Genomic DNA, 11,286 nt, shown 5'->3' on the forward strand with positions numbered 1-11,286 from the left:
TATATTCAGTTATAATAAGAATTATATTTTTGGTCTAAAAATATTTTCTATTTTTATTTTTAATCTCTCGTTTCCAAAAGAAAAGGAATATTTCGAGAAAAGTCAAATTCCTCTTTCGAATCCACTTTCGCGACGCGTTTCTTCATGGGAACGAGTAAATCGCGATTTCACGCTCGATCTTCTTTTCTTTGATCGTTTTACGAGATCGATCAGTTTCTTTTTTTCGATTTAATCAGCCGCGTTCGTGCTCGAGGACAACCACGGATCCATCCCGAACGAGAAACAGGATTAATCCGATACAAATAGATTTAAAAGAACCCGTAAGATAAATCGAATTATCCGTTCGAGTGAATTGATTCGAATTAGCAAGATTATGGTAACTTCACCTTAATATTGCTAGAATTACGGACGTATACAATAACCAAGTTTTTATAACCGCTCTATATATTATATTTTCAAGTTTACCTTTATTCGATTTTTACGGTTCCAGCGCTTTTATTCGGTTTCCTTGCTCTTTTTACCTAAATATTTCACTTTTTGTACAGTGATTATCGATCGAAGATGAAATCACTTGAGAAAATAACGAATCGAAGCCATTTTTTTCTATCTTGCATCTTCGAGAAATTGGACGAACAGAATTAAATATTTATACGAGTCAATAATAATTATTTTAATCTTTGCAAAAACAATTGATCCATCCATCGATAACGAAACTAATTAGGATCGGAACGTGAGACGGTTCGCTTCGTATACCTCTACCCATCCATTATCAGTTCCGTGTATCAAACTCCCTTTCGTGCATTTCTCCACGAATAATACCCGAGATTCGCATATTTTTCTCGAAAAAGATAAAAGATCGCATCAGAAAAACAATCTCTTTCTTAACCTTTCTCGTGTCACCAACAAGCGTCTTCGCTCTGTTTTAAAACGAACTTTTAAAAAAATAAAAGCCGGCACGATGCGTTTAAAAAGAGGGAAAATAGACTGAATGGTGGGATGCGATAACGATCGAACGAGCCGTGTTTCGCAGCGAGAAGAACTCGCTCGAAGCGATCGATCCTCAATGTCACGTGCACGACACGCTCGTGCGAATCATTTACCGAGAACGCGAGATCGTTTTCTTTTTCTCCGAGTTTCCAGGACGGTGCGCGTGTCGCGATCAATACGGCCGACAGTCGCGTGCAACCACGTCGTTTCGAGAGTGTGTCGTTCGATCGGAAGCGCCCAACGGAATAGTTTTCATCGGAAGAATGCTACGTTTCAAGTAGATCCCAATTTCGTCCGATTGGATTCGAATCCTCCGCCTCATCGAACGGACACAAGCATAATAATTGCTTCTGAATAATATTCGAGATACGTAAAAAACGTGAAACGTGAAACGTGAACGTTCCGACGAATCCTTAATCCCCAGTCCTTGGAACGTATTTTCTTTTCGAGGGGAACGATCGTACGCTCTACTGGTCGCGTACGTACGATCACTATGCCCGTGTACCGTCGAATTTTCTCGCATTGCGGAATGCGATCGTTCGCCATTCGTCCTCTCCGACTCTTTCGACGTTTCGAACAGCTCAAGGCTGTTGGCGCCGATCGTCACCATCGTTCCTTATCATCGTAACCAAAATAATCTCGAACACGGGCCAAATTTGCATCTCGTGGTGAAAATTTCGATGAGCGAGAATTTGGTAATTCCAAACCTATTACGAGGTTAATCATCGTTTCGTACGCAATAACGGATGTTTGTAGTCGAATCGATCCACGAGATTGCGAGATCGAGTGAAAGTGTATGCGTTCATACACTTGGATATGTTTATCGTGACATGGACTTTGATCGTACCTCGCGTGCAACGCGTTATTCGACAAGTATCCCTCGGGATGCGACGAGGTTTGGGAGTGTAAACCAGTTTTCACCTCGAAAAATTCTCCTCCATTCCCCGTACCTACGTACCGGGGAATAAAAATGTCGCTGGATGACCTTCGCCTCCGGAATCGTTCCATCGACCGCTTTCGTTTCCAGTTTATCGCGCTGGATAACGTCGGCTCATTCTCATTTTATGGTGCGAACGGTTGCTCGTTCCGGTCCCAGAGTTTCCATTTCGTAACACTCTCTCCCCGTTTAATAGGAGGAGAAATTGTGACGCTCCGACACTCCTCGCTACTGCCCTGAATTTTCCCTTCGTTTCGAATGTCGCGCGTTCCTTCATCCGTGTGTATCGTATCTGCGAAAGAAAAAATCGTATTATTTTTCGCGCGTCGAGGAATTGGCGCAACAAAAATATATACGAATACGAATAGGTATTCTCAACTTATTTTCCAACCGCTTACCAATTTCGATTCCAATCCAAAGATTTGAATGGCATTCTTGATCTCGCGCGCGAAACGTGGAGCTAGGTGCAACATGCCAGCAGGGTATCTAGGTTACGTTGCACAACGTGTCTCTACGTGTCTGGTGACGTGTCTACCGAGCAACCATTCTCAAGCGGTGCATAGCAAACGAGATGGTCGAGTTCCCTCGATGCAACCGCCTGTCCAAGTCCGCGGATTGGTGAACGGGATCGGTAACCGGTATTTAGAACGGCTCCATTGTCCGATGCCGGATTAATCGCGTGGCGTTTCGTTTACCATTTCGGCCAACTAGCATCAAGATGACTCGACGATGGATCTCGGATTCGATAGTTATCGAATCCATCTTTTCGACCGTGACGATTTCGTCGGAATCCCCGTTTCGAGCCATTACTCCATTTATCAAATTTTCGTTATCAAGTTTCGTGGGCCACCGCCACCGCGATAACGATATGAACGCGAGCCATCCGATTCTTTCGTCCGAGCCTTGTTTTATTTTCGAGTTTCGGGAAATTTCGAATCTCAAATCGGATTCTCTTCCATCTATTTTTCGCGAGTAAGTTTAAAAATCGAGGATAAAAATTGCCGTTTCGCTATCGTTGTTTATCAGAAGTCAAAATGACAAGTTAGCTGCGATAACGGTTTTAACGATAAATTCGTAATATCGGTATATTTTTCTCAGAGGTTTGCAATTGGAGATTTTTAACCGGATTATTAACGTTCTCACGAGACCGAGCGGATGGAGAAGATGGCCGGTGAGTCTCGATTCAATGGTAAACGAGCGACGCCTTCTTCGTCTCGGTTACGTCACTCGTTTGGCATTGAATTCGATCGATCGGGCCGATTCTTTTCCGTGCGAGATTACGAAGCAAAGATTGAAGTTGGATAAAAAGACCGCAAAGACGTAAATACTGCGTGCTAAAAGGCACGAACAAAGAAAGAAAGATATAAGAATATTCTCATTGGGCCACCATTAACTCGATATCATTATCTTTTATCCGAAATGAAGGAAATTTATCTCGTGCAAATGGAAAAATCTAATTTCGCATCGAACCGAGGAAGTAATAAATTTGTAATTACTTTTTAACAAGTTGAAGAAGAAAATATTACTTATCGTTCCTTCGCAATTAATTTAATTCGATCAAATTATTCGAAAAACTTAGTTATATACGTTCGAATTCTTTCTCCAAGTAGAATGAAAATGAACAGGGTCTTAGTCATCCCGCTTATCAAATCTCCGTGCACGAATCTAAAAAGGAGGAAATTTCCGCGCAGGATTGGGTTGATCGAGGAGACAAGAAAAGAGGGATTAAGCAAAGTACTTATTTACGTACTCGGTGTCGAGCTCGAGGTTCCGTACGTGAGGTTACTACCAACGACCGTGCTCGCCTTCTTCCGCGCACGCTTCATCCTCGCGACATGGTCACCGTGTACACCGTTTGTCATGCCTCGGACAGAGTCGAGAGACTTTCGAGCCGACGATCGCGAATTCTGACTCATCGAGATCACCGTATCTCGAAAATCTCGTCTTCTCTCCGAGCAATGCTCTGCTCTCGAAAGAGCAGCGATGAGGCGGAGAATAGGACGGAGAAGCGGAAATGTTTGCAGGGTTTCCGAAACGAGTCGGGTTTCGGCGTATCGATTTCCTCTTGAATTTTTCTCCCTTCTTCTTTCGATACCTCGATGGGGATCGATGAAACGAAAACGCGTCGATACAACGAGATTTCGAAATGTAATTCAGATCCGTTGATCCACGCCTTTACGATCTCGTAATAGCAATGTAATACGATTCGTCATTACTTTGTAGTTTGCAATTCGCGCGAATAATTTCAACGTGTGATCTCACACGTTTGGAAATATAAATCGTCAATGCCATCGTCATCGAATTTTATATTCTTCGCGAGTTTTCGTATGAAGCAAAAAGTAGTCGAATATATACAATAAGAAAGGATCTAGTTACCGAGCGGAACATTTGTATTCCGCGAGAGTTTCAACAATAGATTTATTCTCCTCTGTTTCCTCTGTCGTTAGAAATATTAAAAAATTTCCGTTGAATCGCGATCTTTCTCTTAATCTTAACGTTGCGAAAAACGTGAAATCGACGATAAATTTTTCTAAATTCGGATAAAAGGCACGCAATTGAGATAAAGTTTTAGCGATAATGTATCTCAAGAACAAGAATTTCTTCCGAATCCGCGTTCCGTCCAAACGAAGGAATGGCCGATTCGAGGTTTTCGAGATTTGCTTCTATAAATTCATATTCCCGGACGCTAAGAGGGCGTTCGAGGGATAGGTTTTCCAGGCACGAGTCGCAAAAGAAACAGCGACGGATTCTCGAGAGATGGATGGTTAAATAGGATACAGAAGGAGGAAGATTCCGAGGGGCGAAATGAAATCGTGAAGCGGACGGTTCGAGAAGCAAACGTTTTATGCATATGCAAGGAACGCAAGCGAGGACGGTATATAGACGGGAGTCTAGATACGGATTAACTATCGTAAATTCTGGCGAAGTCGTTCGCTCTTTTATCCGGTCGACCTCGAGAAAAAGGACGAGACGAGACGAGACGTCGTTTTGCTCGAACGACGTGCTTCGAGCATCGATCGAGGATTTCACGGGATAATCCTAGTCGGTAGCAGGCGTCCTTGGTAGTAGGGATCCTTCGCATGCTCGTGCAGAGTCGCGTGCCCTACGCGTTGCCCTCAGCTCTGACGTCATTAAGCGCGACAGCAATCCCACGAACAAAACGAATAAGCGAGATCGTGTACGCGCTATTAAATTTCCCGCACCCGAGACGGGAGAGAGTTTTATTCGACTCCTCGCTGCGCCGCTACGCAATCTATCCAAGTATTTACGACCAGCTTTGCCGCCATCTTTTTTCATATCTGTATCCGCGTTTCTTTTTTGCCTCCAAGCATCTAATCGTCGCGTGTCCTGCAGGGAGCGGGGGAGAGGGTAAGAATACGAGATGCTTTTTCTTTTTCTCCCCTCTGGCATCTGGCTATTCCGAGCCGAGGGAATAGTTACAAAAACACGCGTTATATTATATTATCGCGTTCAAACATTATTACGTTAACTTTTCATCTTTGTTATTTTATCGTATTACATTACGTTGTACGTACGTCGATTAAGATAATATACGCGTAAACAATTTTTTAACGCGTATACGTACGACATAATCGTTAAATTTAATCATCCTTAAGATCTCGTTACGTATCGAACGAGACTTTATTCTCGGACAATGGAATTGTCGGAGCGAGTTTAAAGTTCGAAATTAACCTTAAACAGAGTTATTCGAGAAAACGTATATTTTACGTAGGCCGTGCGAACGAAACGATACGAAGCATCGCGTGTCTTTGATCGATTTTAAATATTTCATAGCTACGTGTCGATATTCCGAAGGAAGGAGTGACGGGCGTGTCCATCCAACACGCCTAGGCCTTGCCTTCAAGGTGTTCCTCTCGCCTTTCGCACTTGCTCCTCTTGCTTTCGCACTTTCGACGCCTCGAGATCTCGTCGCAGCGATCTCCAGTATTTCGGTGCGACGACGCGTCTTAAAAAATGCGACTGTCGCTTTCGTTTCGACTGGGTGTCATCCGCGAGCGAAACAATCAAACAATCGATTCGCCCAGAAAGGCCAACCAACATCTTTCTTTCTTTAGTCGCGGATAAATCGAAAATATCGTATGAATAATTTAACCCGAGAAAGTAATTATCAATCTCGATTAAAAATCGATCGATTTGCGTAGACCATATTTTATGCGCAAAAATACAAGAATTTATGGCGCGCTTTTTTGATTTTACTAGATAGATATCGTAGATATGAAAACTCGGATAAAGGAAGGTATTCTATATAAACGTAATGGTGCTCGACAGAATTTTCTACGCGAATTTCGATGGCTTGAATCAATTTCGAATTTCTTCCCACGAAAATTCCATAATATTCGAGTTGAGGAAGGAGAGAGGAGCGAGAGAACAGAGAATTTTCCCTTTGCTACTCGAGATATCCTAATTACCGGAAATAAAGATGATCAGCGGAAAAAAAATAGAACGAACTTGGGCGATTCCAGTTTAACAAAAATTGATCGCCTGCCAGCCAATTCAACGTGGATAGGAATCGTGTTCAATAGCGCTGGACAACTCGCTCGAGCGCGCGTGTGTGGTCCCTCCAGCCATTTCTTTCATCGTTTCCTTATCTAACGATTTATTGCGATAGTATTTGCGAGTCGAAACGAATCTCTCGATTCCCCTTCTGGAAAAAAATCAAATTTTCCCCCACCTTTTTGAATCGAACGATATAATCGAGAATTTGATGAAAAAAACGAGGTTGACGTACCGTGCTTTTACCGTTAAATCGGCAAAGCGGTTTCCACAATTTAGCCGTAATAATCCGATCGTTCCGCCCGCGAAACGATTGGGCGGGTAACGTTCGGGAGCCGTCGTATCGAACCAAAGAGTCGGGAGAAACCTTGCGGCCAATCGCCGCTGTTTGCCAATGAATCATCCGGTTAACAGCAGCCTTTCTCGTCATTATACTTTCCTTATCGCCTTACAGCTCCAAGACCAGTCTCGGCGACCAACCGCTAACGTTAAATACGAGCGAGCGTCGCGTTTCTTTATAACTTTTCCACTTTGATTTTCCAACCATTCCAACCGATATTCTTCAATCCACCACTCTCTCTCTCTCTCTCTCCCTTTGTACTTGCTCATTTCGATGCGAGAACAAACGATACGTCTGTGGACAATTTTTCCATTCGGACAGTCGTCGAATCATCGTTATCGCATCGTACGGGGAAAATTAAAAATCTTAGATCGAAGAGCGAAAGAAACGCGGGACGATTCGATTTTCCTCTTTTTATCCATGGAAATGAATCGTGGTTTCCACGTTTATCGGAACTCGTACGACAACTTATCGTCTTTTATCGAAACGTTTATTCTTACGTAACGTGGCGTGCAAACGCGGAACAACGCGATTGCGGCGAACAAACGAAACGCGGGGATCTATCTCGGTGGCCATGTTCCGGCCAGATTTCAACCGCGTATTCAGTCGTCAAAGAATTAACAGTGCGCTACAATCTCGTAATATCGGATCACTTTCACGAAGAAGAAGAAACCGTGAAACGAGGTCGTATTACGTGGAGCACCTCTATCCCTTCTCGTTTTCCTCCCCGTCTCTCATCGGCCAACGAATAGCCACGGATCCAAGAATTGGGGTAATCGAATTGAAAAAATAATTTACAAATATTCGTAGATGTTTTCATTAATCATTTCTGGTTCCGTTACGTATAACGTACAAGTCACGATCTTCGATAAAAATTTATAAATTCACATTCGTTCATATTTCTTATTTATCCTGTCCATCGATGCTTCAAAACTAAACACTTTTATATCTTTTGTTCAAATTCTTTGTAATTGTATCTTGTATAATTAACCTATACTATTTATTTGATTAATCGTAAATTGAATATCTACACTTCTCGTCCATTTCCATCGAACGTGGATGAAGAGAGCGTATAAATCGTATTATTACAACGTTTAAAACGAAATCTAAAATTCGATTTATTCGTCTCTTAAATATCGTTGTTCGATTCACGATGCGATTCAATTTTCTATGCGGCGTAGCGCATCGATCGTTAATGCAATACATGTGCAATGAAGAAATGAAAGACCGATACGGAAACGGAGAGATTTGCCGGGAAGTAAATATCGGAGAGTACAGCATTGTTCGATCCGACTCGATTCTTTCCGTATCGAAGGTGCGTGTACTTTAGCAACGAGGAACGAGAAGTTGGCGTGGGCGTGGAAGTGCACCATCCCACGGAAACCAATTCCCGTTGTTTGCTCAACGCGGTGTATACGCGCCTCGTTTGCGATTCTCCCCTTGTTCCGAAGGCAAGGAATTTTCGTCGAGGCAGGCGATTGAAATACGCGATGGATAAATTTTCCGTTAACCGTTAAGCCAAACGATATTTCTAGAAATATTTATCTAAAATCCACGTATCGTTAATTCGAAGAACGATTCCAATCCATTTTTAATTTATACAATCCCTCTTTACACAATTTTGATATGATCGCGAACGAGACATTACGTCTCTAATAACGTAGAATTAGAGGAACGTGGAATATAGACACGATTGTGGAAGTCGTATAGCAAGCTTGTTCGCCTGGTTATTTCCTTTCGATGTACCGCTACACCGGATGAACAAAACCTAGGAGAGATTTCTATCTATGTACTACGAAGACGCGCGGCAACGAACGCGCGGACATCGTTAATTATTTCATCAATCGCACGCCATCGATATCCTTTAGCAATTTCACGCTGAACGTGTATCGCGTATCATGGGAAGAATTATCGCGGATTTAAAAGTATTCCTTAATTGTCAGCTGCCAGTATTCTCTTGGTTGCGCGCGAGGTTTAATTAGCGGTATGGGATGTGGGAATCTATTAGGGAACCGCTTTCGGCCAATCGTCGTATCGTACGAAATGATTACCCTCCAGTTAAGGACACGAATAAACATTTAAACGCAGAGCATAAATTTCTTCTATCCTATTTCGATCTATTCCTTCGTATTTCGTTACTCGTTTTACATTTTTTTTTTTTTATTTATTTATCATTACCTTGCCGAGTCACCCACGCATCTTTTACATATTTTAGTTTCTCATTTATTTATATTAGTTGCTTATATTTTTATTCTTTGTTTCATATTATTTCGTCTATTTTCCTTCGATTCGTATTTGCCAATTTACTCAATAGAATTATATTTGCGTCAAATATTACGAATTTAAAAACAATTTTGCAAACACGGTGATTACTTAAACGTTGGAAAAATTAATCTTTACTACTACTTCAAAGATATCAAAGATAAGATTATATTATGCAATATACCTTTATCATCGAGTAATGTAAATAAATTTTCGCATCGATTTAAAAAATAAATTGAAAAAAAAAGAATTCGGTTCGAAAAATATCCGATCGAGATGGAGATAAGAGAGGAGAATGCTGCGAAGATGGAAGGTGACCGTTCGCCTTTGGGGATAATTTTCATCCGAGGTCGCGATGTTACGCGCGGTCGAAACGGCTAAGGAGCACGCATACCGAGTCGCTCGCGTTCGCACGACCCGCGTTCCTAGAACAAACCCCAGTTATGGGTTTCTGTAAACTCGAACAGGTAATTCCATTAGCGAGCCGCGAGTGGGTGTGTTTGCGGCTGTATGCGCGCGCGAGCGCATGTGTAGAAGAGAAGAGGCATCGTTTTACAGTTAACCCGAGAGAATTTTTGTAGGAAAAGCAACGCGATCCTTGGAGAATCACGTTTTACTTCGAGTGGTAAATTACGCGACGATTAACGCGATCGTTTTCGCTTATCGCCCGATTATTTTATATTCGATGAGTTTTAAATCGGCGATCGCAATCCCTCTAACGTAAGGTAACGTAAGGTACGGAGTGGTATGGCGCGATAAAGGCTTTCGTAGACGATACGAAAATTTTCATGACCGAGCGTATATATCGCCGACGATAAATCTCACGTTCGCGCGATACATTGGTTACCCTTGGTGTCGGGCTACCGTATAAAGATGCTACGTTTAATGCCACGATATACGTGTCGCGATAAAACTCTATAAAACGGATGATTTAACTTGCAACGATACGAGACAATTCGATCTCGTTTCGCTGCTGCTACTTACTTACTTACTACTTCGAATACTTTGTCGGAGGACAATCGTATCGCACGTCGGTCGGCTGACATTTCTGTCGAATTGCGAAATTGCCATCGGCTCCTTATTGTTCCCCATCGGTTCCTTATTGTTACGGGGTGGTAGGGAGATCATCTTCGCCAACGATCCACCGGAGTCGTGACCCAACGCGATCGTCCTTGATCCGAATTTTAACCGTACTCTAATAGGAATTCTCCTCGTCGTATTTCGCGTCCACTTTCCACGCGAAATACATTCTATCGGCGCTGACCGAAACGCAGCACGATCCCTCAATTATCGCGAGAAATGCCGTTACGACGATAATCGCGATCGTGATCGACTCGCCTTTATGCCGTCTCATCCATCGCCTTTCTTTCTTCCCGTTAACGATTTCGTCCACCGTTATTTTTGCCCGCGCCCGCGCGCCCCCTTCCGATAACCCTCCCTCTCGGTGGGAATCGCCGAAATTGCTTCACGGCACGAAGGGACGAGAACGATTATTGCACGCGATTGGCTGTAATTAGAGCGTGGGTTCCGTACAATTTCGCCGAGGTAATACGTCTCTTTCCGATCCTATGCGTCCGATTACATCTTCGTCGCGATTAAACCGTGTTTAACCGCGAGGTACGGGTCACGAGAATACGTAAGTGATACCTAAGTAATTAGAAACCATCGTACAGGTGGGATTAATCGATAATTACGACGAGTGTAAATATTTTTTCTAGCCACGTATATACGTCGGAAGGAAGGATTCGTCACGTCGTACGCTACGTTGTATCGTCGAGCGCGGGGTCGTAAATCGACGGGGCAGACGAAGGGGCAGAGAAGAAGGGAGATCGTTTGGGTGGAAATCCGGATCGGAGGGAATCGTTAACACCGTTCGGCGTTGGCCGATTCCGAAAGGAACAAGCGTGATTCTAGGTTGAAAAGCGAACGACACGCCTCGAAAACGACATTCGAACCATGCAAATCGTCGTGATGGCCTCTAAGATCCGCGCGGCATCGGGGTCGTGCGAACCGTAAACTCCGATACGGACGTAAAGTATAATACTGGTGCTTTTCGAGTGGGTTTAAAAGACGTGGTGGCGGCCGACCGACGAAGGAACGGGTCAACCTTTCCGATCTGCGAATCGACACGACTCGTAAAACTCGTTCGAGCGGCGTGAACGCCATACCACGAGAGCGGCTCCAATCCCGCGCGGACCGTAAATCCTAATACCGGTGGGGGAGGAGGGAGGCGACCAAACGGCCC

General features: G+C 43.4%; 1 protein-coding gene and 1 long non-coding RNA gene across 5 annotated transcripts in view; both read left to right on the forward strand.

Annotated features, from left to right (window-relative positions):
- Positions 1-11,286, forward strand: part of LOC102677565 — a 168,165-nt gene that overhangs the window by 62,556 nt on the left and 94,323 nt on the right. The window lies entirely within an intron of this gene.
- LOC116185601 overlaps positions 3,350-11,286 on the forward strand; it is a 31,599-nt gene continuing 23,662 nt past the window's right edge. Inside the window, exons 1-2 of the long non-coding RNA XR_004150456.1 lie at positions 3,350-3,361; positions 10,945-10,955. This is a non-coding gene — a long non-coding RNA (uncharacterized LOC116185601). The remainder of the gene's footprint in view (positions 3,362-10,944; positions 10,956-11,286) is intronic.

The sequence above is a fragment of the Apis dorsata genome, unplaced genomic scaffold, assembly GCF_000469605.1.
Source record: "Apis dorsata unplaced genomic scaffold, Apis dorsata 1.3 scaffold_221, whole genome shotgun sequence".
NCBI lineage: Eukaryota > Metazoa > Arthropoda > Insecta > Hymenoptera > Apidae > Apis > Apis dorsata.